At 48.1% G+C, this 21,533-nt stretch overlaps 1 long non-coding RNA gene across 1 annotated transcript; it reads right to left on the bottom strand.

Moving 5' to 3' along the window:
- Nucleotides 1-1,078: 1,078 nt before the first annotated feature.
- Nucleotides 1,079-21,115, bottom strand: LOC121082329. Its single transcript, XR_005825980.1, has 3 exons — nucleotides 20,993-21,115; nucleotides 19,844-19,993; nucleotides 1,079-1,288 (listed from the first exon to the last, which is right to left on the bottom strand). It is a non-coding gene; the product is annotated as an uncharacterized LOC121082329 (long non-coding RNA).
- Nucleotides 21,116-21,533: the final 418 nt, after the last annotated feature.

The following is a 21,533-nucleotide window of genomic DNA, read 5'->3' as shown; positions in this document are numbered from 1 at the left end:
GCTGAAATGCAAAACACCAGCAAGAGCTACAGAACTGCCTTCATTCAGAAAGGCTTTTCTTGTTCAAGAGCCACTGATGAATAATTTGTGATCACAGCCACTAGGATAGTCCTGGAAGTCCCATAATTACCCGCTGAAATATTTAACATCAGTAAATTAATGATAGAGAGCGGAATACACATGCTCCAACCAAGTGGCTCTGTCCCATTAGCTTCTCCTTTGTGATTTGATGTGACATGTTGGGGGATTTGGCTCTTCGGGCATTTGTTTCCTCTTCAGATTTGCTGGATTGAGCCAGTGACCTTTGAAGAAGGTCGGGAGGAGTTACCAGCAACCCCCTAACTCCATCCTTGCACAACGCTTACAACCACCACACGCGTGGAGACGTCACTGCTGGGTGAGTCAGAGGAAAGCAGAGAAGCAGTGTTGTGCCAAGACCGAGGTGGAGAGGAATGGCTCCAAGTTTTAGTTATCTCTTTTGAATTAGCACTTGTTTTCTCTGTTCTGGCCTCCGAGACCCCTCCACAGAAGTATGCAGAGAGACCTCCTCGACAGAGCCTCAGCGCCAGGTCGCCTTCAGTCAGGTGAGCTCTGGTCAGCAAAGGACGTCTGAGGATGGGGAGGAGGAATTGCCCTGACTCCGCTGCTGCCTGCAGCGCTGGGTCTGTGCTCCACACGGGATACGGGACAGAACAACTGGTCTGGAACCTGTTCCATCTGGGACCAGCCATGCCTCTCAAAGCCTTTGGGCAGAGTTCGAGCAGCCCACCACATGCCCAGCTGCCTGGAGGGCAGGTATGGTCAGAGCAGCGCTGGCAAGCATCCCGACGTGACAAAACATTGCTGCCCACACAAAGGGGACAGAACGAAGCACACGCTCACGCTTCAGCTATTCCGGTGCAATGCCCGGTACGTCCATTTAAATTGGCTCCGGTGGCACATCCAGACAGACTCTGGGCTTGCCCTGAAGCAGCACACAGTCCATCCCCTACTGCACCATGGTCGCCACCTCCGACAGAAGCATGGCAGCAGAGAGACGGGGAGGTGGTGTCCAGCTTCACAGTGCGGCCAGACAACAGGAGGGGCAGGTAGAGGAAGGACGCGGGGGCAGTTTCCAGCCTTACACAGCTCCTACCTGGCCGCAGCAGGTACTTACAGTTGCAGGCTTCTCTGTCCCTCTGGCTAGCTTCAGATTACGAGGCACTACCACTTGCCTCGGGAATCCACCAGCCATCCTGGAGGACCCTGTGAACGAGCAGGGCTTTCCAGTGGCCATGCCTCAGTTGACCTGCAAGGAACAACAACAGGACTTTGAAAATCCAGAATCCCCTTCATGGCAGACCCAAAGGAGACAGCTGTGTCTCCAGGCTGTGGCATCCTTCATAACTGGACAGCAGGCGGCCTCCCCACCCTGTCTCATCATTAGACCATGTTGAAGCAGAAGAGTGAAGATTGATAGAAGTAAAACCCCACAACAAACATTCCCTGAGCCAAAACAGCCTTTCACAAGCCACACGCACACATCAGAGCCTGCTGGCATTTCTCACCTTCTCCCCCCAACTTCCATCTGTTTTGGAACTATTTACTGGAATTTTTATCCAAATCTCGATTAATACCCAAACTGTCCTTTATTACTCTTCAAAAGTTTTTCGGTGGGAACAAAAGGGAAATGTCACTTCACTGCTTCATTTTGCAAAAGCAGCTGACCCGATGCGACTCTGCGCCTGACCCTACTAAGCGCTCAGATTATTAGGAACAACCTTAAAGCCGGGGATCGCTGCTGCCCCGAGCATCAAAATCAGACCGGCTCTCCTACTTTGCAAACCAAATGCCCACCCTTTGTGCAAGGAGGTTGGTGATGGTTTTAACTAATGGAGCACAGAGCTCAGTACTCTGATTATCAACTATGGTTTCTCAAAGCTAATTTGGTTAAGTTGCAAAAATGATCCAGCAAATAGGACTCCCTCCAGGCATGAAATTGCCACAGTGACCAAGAACCTTTCTCCATGGAGAACGAGGGCCCCTTTTTTCACTTATTAACACCCAAACTCAAGGCTCCCTACAGGCGTTTGAAGCTGTAACAGCAGAAAGAAAAGCATGAAACCATTCAAGCTGCATGAGCAATTAGCTCAAATAGAAACGCAACGTATGTGAAAGCAGGGCCACTTATAGGCTATCCTCATGGCAGCTCTTCTCCAGCATCCTCATCCTGCAGGCTGCATGGGTCAACAGGTCCATGGGCCGTTCTTTTTGTACCACCAGCCTGCTGACGACCTCTCCATCTGCATCTCAAAAAGTGCGGGTGCAAGAAAGGGAAAGAGGAGAAAACACCCCCAGAAAGCGGGTCTCAAGCACCGACAAAAATCAAAGAGAGGTCTGTACAGCACTTACTAAGCACTACTTTGGACTAGAAATCATTTCCCCTCCCTTCCTGGCTAACTGGACCAAGGGACGGATGGATTTGCCCACTTCTTATTTTATGGGACTTGAAAGACCCAGCACTACCCTAACACTTTTTGACATCCCGAAATTAAGCAAAAACTCACAGATCCCAGCTTCAGGTAAATTCATCCAGACACTGCAGACAAGCTACTCATTTCTTTAAGGAGTACAGAAAAACCTCCACGCTGACTTACAAAGCAAGAACTTAATTCCTATTTTGCTTGCCTGGGGAGGACCCCAAGCATATCAACGCAAAAGAGAACAGGCAAATCACCGTCTTGCCACAGCTCCAACAATGCCTTTGGGGTGTCCTCTGTTGTTGCACCTGGTGAGTAGCCACCTATGAGCTTGTTCCAATTAACCGTGCACACATCTACACACACGCCAGCCGAGGACATCCAACTTACAAGGCCATCTCGGCTGCCAGGGAGCTTCACGCATTTTCAGCGCAGCATACGGCATAAACAAACGCTTCCCATGAGACTCACGGCCACAAGCAAACCAAATCAGCACATCTGCTCGGCAGGGAACCAGGAACCCTCCGCTGGAAAACCAGCATACATTATCTGGAGCTTTACAGTCCGGTCAGGGAAGATAAAAGCTGGCTCTCCAGCCAGCTAGCTTGTGGCAGCTCACTGCAACACGTGTCCCACATGTTGTCCAGACACAAACCTGAGCAGGAACTGCAGAGCTCAGATATGACACCCCGGTGCGCTCCAGGCTCCAAGACAGACGCGCTCTAAAGAAAGGGAACCGGACGCTGGGTGATGCTTCCTGCCTCAGAAGGCAGAACTCCAAGACAGACGTCAAGGTGAGACCCATCAGGGCTCTCACGCTTGGCCTCAGATGCACTCACAGGGCTGCCACCACGTGCTCCTGCCCACCGCTCCCCCACCTCAGAAGCAATGCCAGAGCCTCCCCGGCTCGGCACAGAAGTGACTCCTGCCTGCTGCAGGCAAGCAGCACAGCTGGAGCCAGGCTTCACACTCAGAGTGTTACCGAAATCCCGGAATGAAGAACTTATCGACACCAATGTGATGTAGATAAGCAGACACTTTTTTATTAACGGCCGGGTGCGTGAGCGAGTCCTCTCACGATCAACGCACACCAGGTCCCAAAATCAGACACCATATAGAGAACTTATTCATACATATTCATTAAATATTCATGCATAATCCTAACATTTCCCGTAGATCATTAACATACTCTCCTCCTATATCCGATTCTGCGCAGTAAAGCTTAGAAAGGTCTAGAAATGGGTCTGGGGTACGATTTGGGTAGGTGGTATATGAGTCAGTGGTCGCGATCTCCCCTGCCGGAATTACCTTTTACTAAAGTTCACGGTTTCTTGGCAGGCACCTACAAGCTGTTCCAGTCGACTCTCCCCAGTTCCCATTCATCTCATATTCTGACATTTCAATACACCTCTGCGTACAGAAGACTGGTTAAGTACAAAGGAACCTTTCAACCCTAGAGTTATTACCTAAGTTTTAACAATGGTTCCAGCCCCTTCTTCTAGCCTTGGTACAGGACGTACAGAAGATCTCATAACAACTTTTACTGTGCAGCTATAAGTTTCATTAAAAATATTTCTTATCCTTCTATTTTTCAATTTTATAAAATGATTTTATAAAATCAATTAATCAATCAAATAAAGTCAATCAATCTTAACTTATTAACAAATTGATAACAAGAGGACTTGACAAAGCAGCCGCAGGTGCTTAGCAAGGGAAACCGCTAGCTGCAAAGTGCCTTCATGGAGCTGCATGGCAGAAGCCACATGGAACCTGTGCAAAGCCTGCAAGCACCTCAGCATCCAATGCTGGCATCTCAGCCTGCTCTCAAACCCAACCACCCTGCTCCCACACTCAGCTGCGTCCCTGCCATTGAACTCCTCTGGTTTTCCAGCCCAAACCTTTCCGCCCTCCCAGGGAGATGGAGAGGGCCAAATCCATTCCTCAGCCCTGCTCGTCAGCCCAGACAAGATTTTTATCGATTTGTTAATAAGTTAAGATTGATTGATTTTATTTGATTGATTAATTTTTTTATAAAATCATTTCATAAAATTAAAATATAGAAGGATAAGAAAAAAAATCTTATAAGAAACTTATAGCTGCACAGTAAAAGTTGTTATGAGATCTTCTGTACGTCCTGTACCAAGGCTAGAAGAAGGGGCTGGAACCATTGTTAAAACTTAGGTAATAACTCTAGGGTTGAAAGGTTCCTTTGTACTTAACCAGTCTTCTGTACGCAGAGGTGTATTGAAATGTCAGAATATGAGATGAATGGGAACTGGGGAGAGTCGACTGGAACAGCTTGTAGGTGCCTGCCAAGAAACCGTGAACTTTAGTAAAAGGTAATTCCGGCAGGGGAGATCGCGACCACCGACTCACATACCACCTACCCAAATCGTACCCCAGACCCATTTCTAGACCTTTCTAAGCTTTACTGCGCAGAATCGGATATAGGAGGAGAGTATGTTAATGATCTACGGGAAATGTTAGGATTATGCATGAATATTTAATGAATATGTATGAATAAGTTCTCTATATGGAGTCTGATTTTGGGACCTGGTGTGCGTTGATCGTGAGAGGACTCGCTCACGCACCCGGCCATTAACAAAGAAGTGTCTGCTTATCTACATCACATTGGTGTCGATAAGTTCTTCATTCCGAGATTGCGGTAACAGTTTTGGCGACCCAGATGGGACCTCCCTGAAGGAGACCGGAGGAGTCGGGGACCTGATCGGTTCCAGCCGGCACCGAGGATTTCTCGGGGACACCCATCGATCCCCGATCCATAAGGCTCTTCACGACGTTCCCTGGATTTTTGGGTAAGACACTTCTTTTTTTAATTGTAGTAAGTAAGTGCACTAGAGGAAGTGGGTAGGAGTCCCACTATAATAAGTGTATGGTAAGGAGTGGGATGGAGTCCCACCAGTGGGTTGGAGTGCCACTGAGTAAGTCTGCCTGTCAGACGCGGTGAAAGAGCTGCGCAGGGTAGGACTAGGAGTCTGCCCGTAAGACATAACGAAAGCTATTGCAGGGTTGGACAAAAGTGTAGACAAGAGAAACTATATGCTATAGTGTTCTCTAAGGCTGTGCCTCTAACAAGAAGTTAGAAGAAGTTTTTGGGTTTTTTTGTTGTTTTGTGAGTTTGTGTATTAAGAAGAAAATTAAGAGGTATAATATTGTGTTGTATGTTTGTTTAAAGTAACTGTGGGAAAGTGTGAGTGTGGCTGTAAGTGTGAGACGTATAATTGAGCACGAAAGCGAGTGGGAGTGTGGATCCGCGGATCGGAGTGACAGAGTTGAATAATTGTGTATTGTACTGTGAGTAATTACACCATGGCAACTAAGTTAACTCGGTTGTTTAAAAGTAAAAGCATGGGTAATCTTGCTGTAAATGACAAAATCCCGAAAAATTCTTTGTTGGGATGTTTATTGGCACGTTGGGGAAATTTACAGGATGATCTGCAAAAGAGCCAGATGATTGAGTATTGTAATAATTTGAGTATTGTAATAATTGGTGGCCTTTGTATATATTGGATGATCAGGAAAAGTGGCCCACGAATGGGACACTGAATTATAACACTATTTTGCAGTTAATGCTGTATTGTAAAAGAGAAGGGAAATGGAATAAAATGCCAGATGTGGATTTGTTTTTTGACTTAAGACAAAGAAAGGATTGGCAGGATGAATGTAAGCTAACTATTAGAGATAATTTGGTAATGGCTATAACTTCTGATAATAAGAAAGTGGAAAAAAATGTTGTTTAAATTGTGAGGTTGGGAGTGGATACAGGAGCGACATTTTTCTATTAAATACCTGTAAAGGAAAAACTGGAACAAAAACAGGCCATTCCTGCAACCCCTGGATTTGAAATTTGGAAATAAGACAATTACACATGAATTTTTGTATGTACCAGAATGTCCGATACCCTTCTTAGGAAGAGATTTGCTATCCAAATTAAATGCACAGATTGTTTTTGACCAAGGAGAACTTTTCTTGAAAATACCTGAGTCAAAAACGGGAGAAATCTTGATGATACAAGAAAAGGTAAAGGAACAAGAAATTCCACCGGAGGTGGATTTGGCAGTGATCCCTACTGTATGGGAAACAAATACTCCTGGTAAATTGAAACTAGCAGAACCTGTTAAAATAGATTTGAAGGAAGGGGCAGGAACAGTGAGAATTAAACAATATCCAATCAAACCGGAAGTGAGACAGGAATTGAAGAAATTGATTGATAAATTTTTGGAGTATAAAATTTTGGAAGAATGTGAATCTGAGTATAATACTCCTATTTTACCAGTCAGAAAACCTTCGGGTGAATATAGACTGGTACAAGACTTGAGAGCAGTAAATCAAATGGTTAAGGATATTTATCCTGTAGTAGCAAACCCTTATACACTGTTAACAGCATTGAGGGAGAATTATCAGTGGTTTACAGTGCTTGATTTAAAAGATGCTTTCTTTTGTATACCTTTGGAAAAGGAAACCAGAAAACTGTTTGCTTTTGAATGGGAAAATCCTCAAACCGGGCAAAAGATGCAGCTGACATGGACTAGATTACCCCAAGGATTTAAAAACAGTCCAACTATTTTTGGAAATCATTTAGCAAAGGAATTTGAAATCTGGAAACAGGACAAACCAAGACCTGGGCATTTACTTTTATAATATGTGGATGACATATTGATTGCTACAGAAGAAAGATTTACTTGTATACAGGTGACTATTGACCTCTTGAATTTCCTGGGACTAAATGGGTATAAGGTATCCAGGAAGAAAGCCCAAAAAGCCTGCCAGACTGTGATATATCTGGGCTTTGAGATTTCAAAAGGACAACGACAATTAGGAAAAAATCGCACAGAAGCTATTTGTGGTATACCTGAGCCGAGAAATATTCATGAACTCAGAGCATTTTGGGGAATGACTGGGTGGTGTCGCCTTGGATCATGAACTATGGGCTAATAGCTAAACCGCTGTACGAGGCCCAAAAGAACTCTCCCTTTGTATGGGGCCCACAACAACAAAAGGCTTTTGTAGAGTTGAAACGTGCCCTAATGTCTGCACCTGCCTTGGGACTGCCGGATCTAACCAAAGATTTCCAGCTGTTTGTACATGAAAGACAACACCTGGCACTGGGCGTGTTAACCCAGAGGACAGGAAGCTGGAAACGACCAGTCAGATATTTCTCTAAACAACTGGACACAGTGAGTAAAGGGTGGCCAAACTGCCTTCGAGCAGTGGCCGCAACAGTGATGCTCATACAAGAAGCTCGGAAATGGACTTTGGGAAGAACAATAACAGTCTATGTTCCACACATGGTGATAACTGTCCTAGAACAGAAGGGGGGACGTTGGCTGTCCCCCAGCCGAATGATGAAATACCAGGTGGTATTGACTGAACAGGATGATGTGATTCTAAAGACAACTAACCTGGTAAATCCTGCAGTGTTTTTAAGTTCCATACAGGAAGAAGGACGACTGGAACATGATTGCTTGGCTACCATCAAGTATGTTTATTCCAGTCGTGAAGATCTGAAGGATGTGCCATTGGAGCGACCAGACTGGGAACTGTGTACTGATGGAAGCAGCTTTATGGAACAAGGAGTCCGATACGCCGGATATGCGGTAACAACAGAGACTACAGTTATAGAAGCAGGAGCATTGGCGAGTACCACATCAGCCCAAAAGGCAGAACTCATCGCTTTAATTCGAGCCTTAGAGATAAGCAAAGACAAGAGAGTAAATATCTGGACTGACTCAAAATATGCCTTTGGGGTAGTGCATGTCCATGGAGCTTTGTGGAAAGAGAGGGGGTTATTGTCCTCTCAAGGATCAAACATTAAGCATCAAACAGAAATTTTACGATGATTGCAAGCAGTTCAAAAGCCAGATCAAGTAGCAATCATGCACTGTAAGGCACATCACATTGGGAATACAAAAATAATAGCTGGGAATAATTTAGCTGATAGAACAGCGCAAAAAAAAAAAAAAAAAAAAAAAAAAAGGAGCAAAGAAACAAGCATTGCAAATGGCAATAATTCCTTCTAAAACAGTAACCCTTCCTAGGGAAAAACCGAGATATTCAGAGGAAGATGACAAATTGGGTCGGTTATTAAATGCGAAGAAAAACTTAGCTGGATGGTGGATAACTCCTAATGGACAGGTAGTAATTCCACCTCTTGTGATGAGAGAGATAATTCAAACGAGACATCAAGAATGTCACTGGGGAGCAGAAGCCTTAGTAACATCTTTACGAAAGCAAGTAATATCAGTTAAGATGTTAGGAATAGCTAAAATGATAACTGCAAAATGTGAGGTATGTTTGAAAAATAATCCAATGATTAAGCAAAAGGTTCCAATGGGTAGACTGAAATCTGCTGTAGAACCTGGAGATTATTGGCAAGTAGGTTTTTCAGAGTTACCTAGACAAAATGGGTACCGGTACATCCTGGTAAGGGTTGATACTTGTACAGGATGGCCAGAAGCCCTTCCCTGTCGCACCACACAAGCACAAAGAGGTTGTGAAGTGGTTATTACAAGAAATAATTCCGAGATTTGGAGTTCCTATTGGAATTTCCTCTGACAGAGGTCCACACTTTGTGGCTGAAGTAGTCCAAAGTGTTAGCAAAGTATTGGGTATTAATTGGGATTTGCATGCGTCTTGGAGACCACAATCTAGTGGGAAAGTGGAGAGGATGAATCAAACTTTGAAACGACAAATAAGCAAGATTTGTCAAGAAACCAGTCTAAAGTGGCCTCAGGCACTTTCATTGGCATTATTATGAATCAGGGTACAGCCAAAGAGTGGAACCTCAGTCAGTCCTTATGAATTATTATATGGAAAACCATATGAGTCTCCAGAACCAAATCTAAACATACATGTAAAAGGAAAACAAGATGTGTATAACTATTTGCTTTTTCTAAGGAAAACTTTGGCTGTGATTTGGAGTGTAGTAATTTGGAATAGACCTTTATCCGTGGAAAATTCCGTGCATTATTTCCAACCAGGAGACTATGTCTATGTGAAGACCTGGGCCTCCGAACCTTTGCAGGAGCACTGGAGAGGACCTTTCCAGATACTGTTAACCACTTTTATAGCTATCAAGATAGCTGAATCAGATGCTTGGATACATTATACTCGAGTGAAGAAAGCACCTACTCCATGGAAGATTGTCAATCGTGACCCAGAGACTTTAAAATTGACACTGAAACATGTCTAATTTTTATATTGGATTTTATTTTGGTCGGTAGTGTTGGTAGGATCATGGGCCAGCTTGGTGGACAGGAACAAAAGACAAGTAGAAACAGAACAAGTGATTGAAATTCCCAAACAAATGGCTGAGGAAAATTTGATGGTAGGATTGATTAAAGAATTTGCCAATTTACAAAATGTCACGCAGATCACTGCTTGTTTGCCAATACCAAGGGCAGTAGGTGAATCTATTCCATGGGGAATTTTAACTATGAATTTGACTAACCTGGAACATAAAAATGAAACCAACTATTGTGAACAAAGGCCAGTGACTCAATGGTACGAGCAAGTGAAAGTCATTAGAAAACAGTGGAAAACTCCAGGTAGTCTGGCGGATTGTGAAAAATTGTTAAATCATGTTTTTACCAAAATAGGGAGATTTAAGACTGTGGGATGGTGTTCTCATGATGAACAATTTAAAATCAATGTGAGCAAAAGTGTCATGGAATGGAAGTGTAACAAAACTGGCCAAAGCACCCAATTAGTAGACCAGTGGGACTCTATATGGTCTATGTCCATATTTTCCCATTTTCAGTATATGGCAAGAACTTCTTGGTGTTTTACCTGGGATGGAAAGGTTTTTTCAGTATTACCCTGGGTTGACGATAGGTCAACTACATTGGGAGAGAAGGAAAATAAAATAGTGCCATGGTGGAAATGTGAAAAAGTGTATGATTGTAGTAATGCAGACTTAGTAATCCAAAGAATTCCTCCGTTGGCCGCTGCTTTGAAATATGGTTGGTTTTGTCGAGGTCTTAAGAATACTCTCAATTTAACCAGCACTCTTACAGTCAGAAGAGGAACTTTGTTTAGTTGTAGAAAATCTACTATTCGAAGTCCAGGACATTTAGTTTGGGCATTAAGTGATGGAACCTGGACAACACACTTACCATTAGATGGTAAGGTGAAACAAATCACTTTAGGCACGCCAACATTGTGTCCAATTTGGAAGAAATCACCATTTAAAGGATCTCTAGAGAATTTAGAATTGAAACGAATAAAGAGATCTGGGATAAATGATGATACTTGGAATGAACCATCTACAGGAGTGAAAATTGGCTGGGCACTGGAATCACTTTTAAATCCTATAGCTTCATATAGAAACAGAGTATGGCTCTATCATTTAACTGGTCAAGTGGAAAAATTAGCAAACGTTACCAAAAAAGGGTTTAAGGAATTGAATATACAATTACAGGCAACTTCCAGAATGACTTTACAAAATAGAATGGCACTAGATATGCTCCTACTTAAAGAACATGGAGTGTGTGGGTATCTCAAGGATAAATTGGACCACTGTTGTATCCACATTCCAAATGTCACTCAGGATGTGGAACATGATCTAGACCTATTGGGAAAAATTGAAGAAGAAACTGAAACAATTCAAAAGGATATGTCAGAAGATTGGCTTGGGAAAATTTTTAACAAACTCGGATGGAATTTGAGCTCTTGGATACAATCTATAATTAAGACTTTGTTTCTGTTACTAGTTGTCTTTTTGATGAGCATGCTAGTATATGCATGTTTCAAGAAAGAGTTTACCAATAGAATTGCAGTGAATCGTATGATTATGAGAGAAGTACCAACTATTTCACCAAGACATGATCCATTACCAAAATATGTTGAAACAAAAGATATATGAATAATGTGAAAGTATTGAAATAATGATTTTCAACACTTTCAAAGGGGGGAAATGTTATTGATTTGTTAATAAGTTAAGATTGATTGATTTTATTTGATTGATTAATTGATTTTATAAAATCATTTCATAAAATTAAAATATAGAAGGATAAGAAAAAAATCTTATAAGAAACTTATAGCTGCACAGTAAAAGTTGTTATGAGATCTTCTTACGTCCTGTACCAAGGCTAGAAGAAGGGGCTGGAACCATTGTTAAAACTTAGGTAATAACTCTAGGGTTGAAAGGTTCCTTTGTACTTAACCAGTCTTCTGTACGCAGAGGTGTATTGAAATGTCAGAATATGAGATGAATGGGAACTGGGGAGAGTCGACTGGAACAGCTTGTAGGTGCCTGCCAAGAAACCGTGAACTTTAGTAAAAGGTAATTCCGGCAGGGGAGATCGCGACCACCGACTCACATACCACCTACCCAAATCGTACCCCAGACCCATTTCTAGACCTTTCTAAGCTTTACTGCGCAGAATCGGATATAGGAGGAGAGTATGTTAATGATCTACGGGAAATGTTATGATTATGCATGAATATTTAATGAATATGTATGAATAAGTTCTCTATATGGAATCTGATTTTGGGACCTGGTGTGCGTTGATCGTGAGAGGACTCGCTCACGCACCCGGCCGTTAATAAAAAAGTGTCTGCTTATCTACATCACATTGGTGTCGATAAGTTCTTCATTCCGAGATTTCGGTAACAAGATCACTTCCACGTCTCCTAGCAATGCTGCCTCCAGAAAGCAAGTGAGAAAAAGCTTGATCTGCAGGCTAGCAGCTAGGATGCTTGAGAGCTAAGGAAAACCCTTGGCTGGGGGGGCTCTGCTCCCTGGGTTACAAAGCCTTTTAGCTAATGACTCATGTGCGGCACATAAGGAGCCTCTGGAGAAAAAAATTAAAAAGATCAGGACAATCTTCAAGGTGACAGAAAAGGATCTGTTTCATGATGTGGGCTCACAGCTACTACAGAGACTCCTTGAGTCAGGTTAGGCAGAAAAGAAGGGTCTGCACAGGATCATCCTGCTCCCAGGCGAGTGTTTTGGCCATGAGCTACATTAAGGATAAATAAAAGCACCTCTTCTCCTTAGGGCAGCAGTATTAACCTCTGAACACTGCCTGGCTCACGATACGGGCTAGGGCCGTACAGCCAAAGTATCTGCAGGCACAAGGCAGGGCTTCATGTCTTGAAAAGTCAGAAAGCTCAACCAATGCAGGCACAGAGTGGCCCTTCAGCACCCGTGAGCTTGGCAAAAGCTGTGCTGAGGAACACTTTGATATGGCCCTAAAGCATCCAAATCCCTTTGTGTGCATGTCCAACAGCTTCCCTCTATAAATGAAACTGAACCGCTCTCTGATGATACTGTGCTCAAACAAGACAGGAAATTAAGAGCAAACAGCAAAATCCTTAATGCCCACTAGGAGAAAAAGGGCAGTTTGACGGAAAGGCACAGCTCTGTCCATACAGATCCTGCAGCTGTCACCATGCCACGTGCCAGTGCTCCTGTTCCGAAGGACCCCACGTCACTCGTGCTGCAGCAGCAGCACCAGCCTCTGAGCCGGTCTGACACCAGCCGATTGCTCTCCAGGCAGAGGCTGGGGATGGACCCGCACACTGCGCTACAACACACTACGCCCAGCTTTTCTGGTAGGAGCACAGACTGGTGGCTCAGTCTTGCTTTGGCATACACAATAAATCCTCTTCTTCCTTCCGCAAAGATAAACCATCTCTCTCTGGAGCAACTGCTTAATTTGCTTTTCTATTACACTTTGCTGGAAGAGCAAGACAAGGAGATCCGTTAAAAGTGAGAATCAGGATGCTATTGAACAATTTTGTTCAGTTAAACCATCTTGCCCTGGTCAGGCTTCAGTAGCATCATCACATTTCTTGCTTAGAAATCACCTGCTTACCTATAATTACCATATCAACAGCATCTCAAGGAAGCCAGGAAAGGAGAAGCAGATTTTCCAAGACTACTCTTTTGCCCCTCCAGCCCGCTGCTAAGTGGTTGAGTGCTTTCTAAATCAAGCCTTGCTGTGCAGGAAGCCTCACCTGTCACCTTTATATTCCAGTCCACCTCTAATTTATCACTTTGATTCTGCCATCCTGCAATTTATTACAAAAGCTCTGCCATAGCCGAGATAATTAATAGGAGCCTCATGTTATACCTTCCTGTTATTTCTTTCAATAAACTTCAGCTGCCAGCTGACAGTGAGAGCAACCAAGCTCACTTCCAAGGGTCTGCTGGAGATCCCTAGCCTCACGTACTATCATTTACAGTAACTCTGGTTCCTGCCTGAAGTATTTACAGTACTATTGTCCCTTTCCAGGCTGCCTCACCCAGCATTTGATCTCGGCTACCCTAGCTTTGCAGATTTGCAACTCCCTCTTTATTTACTCTTTTTCTGGCACCCGGACCGCATTTCATAGAATCATTTAGGTTGGAAAAGACCCTTCGGATTGAGCCCAACCATAAACCTAACATTGCCAAGTCCACCACTAAACCATGTCCCTAAGCACCACGTCTATGTGCCTTTTCAATACTTCCAGGAACAGGGACTCTTCCCTGGGCAGCGTGAAAAAGCATAAGACCAGTAACCTCCATTCTGCTGATCTGCAAGAATTTGTTAATCCACCCTTTAAGTGCACACCAAGATGGAACAAGGGACACTGCCAGCAGCCCTAAACACCACTCACTCCCCTTGTTTCTGCACCATCTCTTAGTTTCTGCACCATCGACTCGCAGCGCACAGCACAGGCTGCACGGTGTTCACGTACCCACCAGCTGCCTTCACCTGCCAGGGCCCTCAGAGCTCGGGCATCAGCCGACTTGTCCAAAATGCTCCTACGAGCCTTAATCCAACCCAAAGTGTTAGAATCTCAGTCTTCAAAACTTCCTCAGTGAAAAGTTACGTATATTCATGCCCAGTTGTCACACAGGAGCTTCTACCTCTGGCAGAGCATAAACGTTAACCCAGTTTGAAGACACCAGAGTGGAGGCAGGGAAACAACCAAAAGCAGAAACACAACCCCCCAAGCCGGCCTGGGCTGGCTCCAGCCTTCTGCCTGCTTCTCCAGCACACACACACACATTACTGGCTGCCAGAAGAGTAAATATTCTGCATTTCCTGGCTTGCTGCTGTAATACTACAGCACTGGCTGCAACCCCAAGGTGTTACAGAGGAAGCTTTGGCTTCACCACCAAGTTACTGCTCATCCTTCAGTGAAGGGGTGAGGCTGGACAGCCTGTTAAGAATCATCTGCTCCCTCCTGGAGCACTCTAGCCTCTGCATTTTCTCTAGATGTATACACAAATTGCTTTTTCTCAGAAAGTCACCTATGGATTCAAAATGCAAGGAAAGCAGTGAGCTTTGCAGTCACTTCTACCTGGGCCATCTGTCCGATTTTTCATCGCGAGCCTTCACAGCATTTTGTAGACAGAGCAAGAATAACTCATCTCACCCCTCATTTACAGACGGGGCAACACAGGGAGAAAGCAAGATGAGGAGGGCGAGAGCAGCAGCAGCTAAGCAGGCAGCTTCCATCCCCTCCACGGTTAACCCAGTCCGGATGCAGGCACATCGACACCCCGTGGGAACGGGAAGCAAGGAAGAACCAAGTTTTCTTTGGGGGAGCAAAGCTCGCTCCCCGTCCGGCTCGGGAGGGGAGGAGAAGGGGCTCCAACTGCCGGTGCCTGGCAAGGGATGTCTGCAGCCTCCAGGTGCCTCAGGAGCCCCCACACACACACACACACAGGCAGCCACATCCCCCACACCCTCCCCCCACAAGCAGCTTCCTTGCAGGGACACAGACCCCGCCGGAAGACGGGCACAACCTCCTGCCGGGAGGCGTTTGGCAGGAGCCGTGTCACCCCGGCCCAGGCACAGCCCTGCCTCTGCGTCCCCCGCTCCGAGCTGCCCCCAGCCCCGCTCCCAAGCCCTCCCACCCGCAGGTGGCCCCGGCACCGAAAGCCACCCGCCACCTCACCGGCGGGGCCGCAGGGACACCCGGCGGGGCCGCAGGGACACCCGCGCACTCCGCACGCTCCGCGCACTGCCGGTCGGTGCTGACAGCCAGCCCCTTGTCCCGGCTGCCACTTCAACGGGGACAGTGGCTAATGCAGGGACAGTGGCCGATGCCACCGTGGCAACCGCCGGGACAGTGGCCGATGCCACCGTGGCAACCGCCGGGACAGCGGCCGATGCCACCGTGGCAACGGCCGGGACGCGGAGAGGCGCAGCAGAGGGCTGCAGGGATGCTCAGCACCCAGCCGGCTCCCACCCAGCCTCTGCCAGCCCAGGGGGACCCACAAACAGGAGCCCAGCTGTGCCCAGCTACCACACAAGCTCACGGCTTCAGCAGGGAGCTCCCACTTACCCCTGCCCCAGGGCACCTGGAACCAGCCGCGCTGCCCTGCACTTGCTGGGCACAGGCGCTGCAGGTGCCTGGCTAGCACAGCCTGCTCTCCAAGCACCAACAGCAGCTCAGGGAACGCGTGCAACGCCCACAGCAAGCATGCAGCCACACTGCCTCCAGCACACCCTCCCAGCTTCAGCACAGCCACAGCCCTGCCCGTCTCACCCCAAAACACGGCAGCCCTTAGAGAAATTCATGGCAGGACCCACAGGGTTTCCCCCGGGGCTAAGAAAGCAAGCCAGCACTCCAGACTCAAAGAGCCACACGCCACCTGGAAACACCCACTATGACAACAGAGCCTAAAAATCAAGCCACACAACCCACAGAGGTGCCAGCACTGCCCTCAGAAGGGACCAGCTGCTCTTCTGGCCTGCTCACTTTGGGATAACTTGGACCCCAGCTCAAGCAGCTCACCCGCTGCGCTGCCACCGCGCCCCTCGCAGCCTGCCTGCGGCAGGGCTCTCGGCGCAGGCTCACACCCGGGCACAAACCAGCACAGCTGACCTGTCCTGCTCGGGGAAGCACCGCAGCCAGCAAACCCTGCTAAGCACAGCATCACACACAGCTCTCAGCTCTTGACAGAGCCCACAGGTGCCCTTACGCCCTCGCTGAGGAGCTCGGGCACCAGGCACACCGGTGGTCCCTTCAGACAGACGCACTTCACCTGGGCGCCTCTGCCCTGCCCTTGTGCAGGGCCTGACACAGGGCTCGAGGGAGGTCAGTGCTTGCCGAGTGTTGTTTGAATCCCTCACGTTCCTTTCAAGGACGCAGAGGCTCCTCCAGCTAGGAGGACAGGACTGCTTCTGTGGCTGGTGAGACCACAGTGGAAACATGAAGCTGCATAAGATGGCAAACGAGAGCCCTTCCAAATCAGACAGCTGGAGACTTATTCCCACTTCATAGGAAGCATCGCTGGTATTTCATCAAGAAGCCAAGCAGGACACCTCAAAGCCTGAGCCTTGGGCATATGCCATGGGATCGCAGAGTGTGAAATAATCATCCAAAAAGAATTTGTGTTGTATATTAATCTTCCCCATACTTCCTTCTCAAAAAGGCTTCTGCCCAAATAACCGGACCTCAGAAGGCCCACAGCCATTATCGCACTGCACCTGGGAACACGAGCATTGCAATCCTGGGTAACTGCAGCCCTTCGGGCAAGGCTCAGCCTGGTACAGGAAAGGGACACGGGGCCACGTCTGATCCTCAGCACAGTCTTTTCCAAGGACTGAGCAACAAAACACAAAGGCATGCAATAAAAAGGCACCCCGATGTGCAGCACATCACCCTCCGGTGCCTTCAGCACGAGCACAGCCAGGGCTCACCCTCCTCCCTCCGGACTTTGATCTCAGAGTTACATGCTACCCGTGGGCCACTTCACTTTTAGCCTGTGCTCCCTACACTGCCACCGAGATGAGCCAGTCATTACTTGGCAGGGGCAAACGCAGGGCAGGGAAGCAGGGAAGGCAGGACCCACCATTCTTCCCAGCCAGCGCCTGCCTTCGCCAGCCTCTGATCACAGGCCAGCTTGCTCACCCCCATTTTACCCCATGGACATTGCAATAGGGCTACTTCACTCTGTTTTCTCATATAGGTTAAGACCCATCGGGATCTTAGAGATTTCTGCACAAAGTTTAGCCCGTTTATTTTTTATCTTAGACAGGTTCAACCTGAAGTAAAACAGAGTTCACAGTACAAGAGAAGCCTGGGACAGGGGAGTTCAAGCATGCTGGACAGAGAGAAACATGCTCAGTTTTGGGGGGCTTTTTGTTTGTTTGTTTTTTTAATGCATACACCTTGACTTCAAAGCCTTTTTCTCCTTTGCTCCTCTCCCCACATCCCAACTCTCACATGTAATGGAGGCAAATCTCTATCTGCTGTTGCCAGACCCTGGGCTGGACATACCCACGCCCATCAACTGGAGGGCAACTACACCAGCGCACACACAGCAGCACAGCTTGTCGCTGTGGAAATCCCAAATTACAGCACTGAAGAGGTCATCGCTCGGCAAGAGCACGCCAAGATGGTCTGCAGGAGCTACTTTCAGCCACCCAGGCTAGAGAAGCACAGCACCCAGAGGGCCCCAGCTCAGACGGGCTCTTCAGCCTCCCTGCAGTGCCTATCACTGGAGGGGGAGCGTGGGTCCCCCTTGCACAACCCGCTCCCACCCCACGGGAGGCAAACTCCCTTTGCCAGGGCCTTTAAACACCCAGACAAAAACCCTGGCAGGCAGCAGGAAAGAGCTGATGCAGCCCTGTGCAAGGGGAGCTGCAGAGACCCTGGTGATCCAGCAGAAGGGGACCCACGCTCTCTGCAAAAAGCAGCTTGATTTGATTCGCTCGCGTTTTGCACGCAAAGCCCTTGGGGTGCTCCAGCATTTTGCAAAACACGCACGTTCTGCCAAAGCTGCTTCATTTCTGATGGCAGGGAAGGTGAACAGTGCAGACTGTTCTTTTTTTCTAGCTCACAGGGACTTTGAGGGATAGGAATACACTGCATTCCCAGAGAGCAGGCTGGGGAGATGGCACGGCTGGTGTGTGCTGGCAGCCAGCCTGCTGGCAGACGACAAGAGGGAGGCCACAGCCAGCTTGTCTTGCAGCTTTTTCACCAGAGCCATGGCTCCTGATGGCTACAGACCGCCGACAGCCCTGCCAAGCTGCCATTTTCAAGCAGCCACAGACCTGAAGTTACAGTCGGTATGGGTGCCCACACTTGGCAAGCCTACACACATGGTTCAGGATGCCCTGCAGGATGTAGCAGACTGCAGCCACCGCTTTCTGACCCAGTTCTGGGCTTCGCCATGCTGGAGATGGAAATGTAAGGCAGACCACCCCTGTCACAGAGCTGGACGCCCAGACACACAGGCGGAGCCGAGACAGGGAAGGGGAAGGACAACCAAGTCTCTTCCAGGCTTCTTCCCCGGGACAGGGCTTAGCCACCTCCCCTGGGGGAGACGCACACTTTCAGAAAGAGCCCAGAGGCTGAAAATCACAGCACCATCCATGCTCACGACCATGGACTTGGGGGTACAGGGTTTGTATCACTGCCCCCTCTCCGTTCTGTTCCTGGGGTCCTACACGGCCAGCTCTGCTCCCGCAGGGACCAAGCCCCTCCTCCCCTGCCAACACCCCCCCTGCCCCAGCAGCTCACCTCTGCTCTCCTTCACAGCACCCAGCTGCCACCACTCAGTTCAGCCGGGAGCCATCCCTCCCCATTCACACCTGGCTCCCAGCTGGCTGCCTGCGCTCCTGACTCAGACACATGCCCAGCAGCACAGGCTGCAGCTGGTCCCAGGGAAGCAGACAGGGGATCACACTCGTGCACAGCGCAGCACACAAGCCAGCCACCCTGCTCCCTCCTAGCAGGGTCTGACCAAACCAGGCTGGTGGCCCTGCTCTCTTTTAGAGGCACAGAGAACTTGGTTCATGCGGGGAGCTGCTCCACCCAGGCTGAAAATCCTTCCCCCCAGCCCCGGGGAAACACTGTTTACAGAGCTCTTCTCCTCCTGCAGAAACAAAGGAGCCTACAGCCAGGGGCAAGAGCAGGCACCTCGCATTATTAACCTCTCCTTTGCTGCAGCGTTAGACGGACACAGAGCACCGTCAGCCAGCACCCCCCAGAAGCCCTGCTGCGGGCTCCGAGGTCAACCCTGACAGCACAGGCACTCTCCAGCTTCTGAACACCAAAACCAAAACCCCTGCGCAGGGTCTGAAACAGGCACATCAGAAGCACCTTTCCCGTCATCATTGCTGCACCCACGCCATCAAACCCACAGAATAACTGGACACGCCTGGTGTCTTGCAGAGGACACAGAGCTGCAGCAAAGGCAAAGAGCTGCAGTGAGGATCCAGGGAGAGGGGGGAAGTGCTGCCACAGGCAGCTTATACGAGGGGGTGCAGAAGGAGCCTTCACTACCCCCATTTTAACCCATGGAGGAAGAACTCCAGCGCTCGGTTCAAGAAAGGACTGACTGCAACACTCAATCATTTTAGATGCTATCAAAACATCCTCTAACAAATAACTGCAGTCAGGTCACTTACCCACTGACACCTGATGAAGTCCCAAATAGGCAGCTCAGTCTTGAGCCAGAACAGGCTTCGTATTTGTTTCCTGATGAGAAAGAAGGAAAATCAAGGTGGCTCCTTTTGCCCGTGTTTCCCCTGCCACCTTCTGAGCAATGCAGTCCCACACTGTAGGGGAGAACAACGATTTCATTTGGGTTTTGGTAGCACAGACCTGAACGCACAACCCTGGCTTTGCTGTCCCCCTTTTTATACCCATGCTGGGAACCCATTTCGTTTTCTCACTTTGTTGAGTTTACATCTCACTTCCAAACTCTGAACTGCTTCTCTACTTCTTTTCTGAATCAAGACAGCATTTCAAATGCCTGCGGTTTTGAGACATTAACTGTGCAGTTACTTGAAGAGTAAGTTGTTCTCCTCCCATTGCTTTTTAAAACAAAACAAAATCTTTGGCCCTAACAAGTGTGATGCCTCCTAGCTTTTCTTTTTCCTTAATACTATGACACCCTTTAATTCAGACAGCTGTCTTTGTGTACATGCAGAAGAAAATCTACAAGCCTCGAGAAGTTAATCACAGTTCAAGGGGAATCTCTGACGTGGAAGTCAACAAGGCAGTATCCAAGGCTGCGACTGCCAGAAGACAGTGCCACAGAAGGACGGATAGATTCCAGATAGAGGTTCAGACCTGACTCTGCAAGGTATCGGCACAACATCTCAACCTAGACAAGAAAGGGTACAGCTGTCAAGGACACCCATATCTATGCAGTTACAGGATCGGCCAAGTAGTTGTTCCTGGGGCTGACGCTGCCTTATCCCCAGCTCTCTTGGCCTCCTGTTGCCTCTGGCAGCTAAGAGCCATCTAAGCCCCCACGACACCGAGGACAGAACCATGCTGCAGTACCACCACGCTGTAGAGGCAGGGTTTAGTGGTCTGTCACAGATGCAGAGCAGGGGCAAGTCCCTCCTCCCTCACACCCAGCTCTTCTCCTCAGCTAGCAGGGTCCTGCCAGGGCATCTCCCATCCCGCCCCATACTGCGGGGCACCACAGGCTGGGGACCACCAGCCCCTCCTCTCCTCCACCCGACATACCCGACCTCCTTCAGAGCCTAAGCACATGGCAGCTCTCTACTGCTTGGCATCACGTGCATTTAAAACCATGGCAATACCCAAGCACCCACGGCCCAGCAAGATCCTCCCATGGTCGGCTCCAGAGACCACGTTAAACGCCAGACTGTCCTTCCTCCAGCTTCTCCAGGCCAAGAAAAAACCCACACAGCCTTAACCCAGTCCACAACAGCTGGGTTGGCATCTGCAGCTCCTGGCACCACTTGGCAGTTCCATTTGCAGTAGGACTGCTCTCCTCGGCTTCACAGCAAGCTGGTCATCCACAGCCCCAGCCGATCCTAACCTCTCCTGCAAGGCGCTTTCAAACACCAGCATCTGCTTCTGTGATCTGAAGCAAGCGAGAGGGAAAAGCCAGACAACACAGTGGGACACAGGGAGGGACAATCCCAGCCCATGACACATGTTTCAGCCTGAGCCCACAGGAGCACCTGGTGCCATCACAGCAGCTACAAAGCACCATCGGGTGCTCAGAAGCGGTGCTGTGAAAGGAGTAGCTTCTTTTATTTGTCACTTGTGAAGCGCTGAAGGGACAAGCTCATCTCCTGGCTGCTGCCGGGCCAGCTGGCGCAGCTCCCTGCCGCA

This window comes from Falco naumanni, unplaced genomic scaffold (genome assembly GCF_017639655.2).
Source record: "Falco naumanni isolate bFalNau1 unplaced genomic scaffold, bFalNau1.pat scaffold_71_arrow_pat_ctg1, whole genome shotgun sequence".
NCBI classification, from domain to species: Eukaryota; Metazoa; Chordata; class Aves; order Falconiformes; family Falconidae; genus Falco; species Falco naumanni.
The sequence above is the reverse complement of the archived record's forward strand: the minus strand, read 5'-3'. Positions and strand labels throughout refer to the sequence as shown.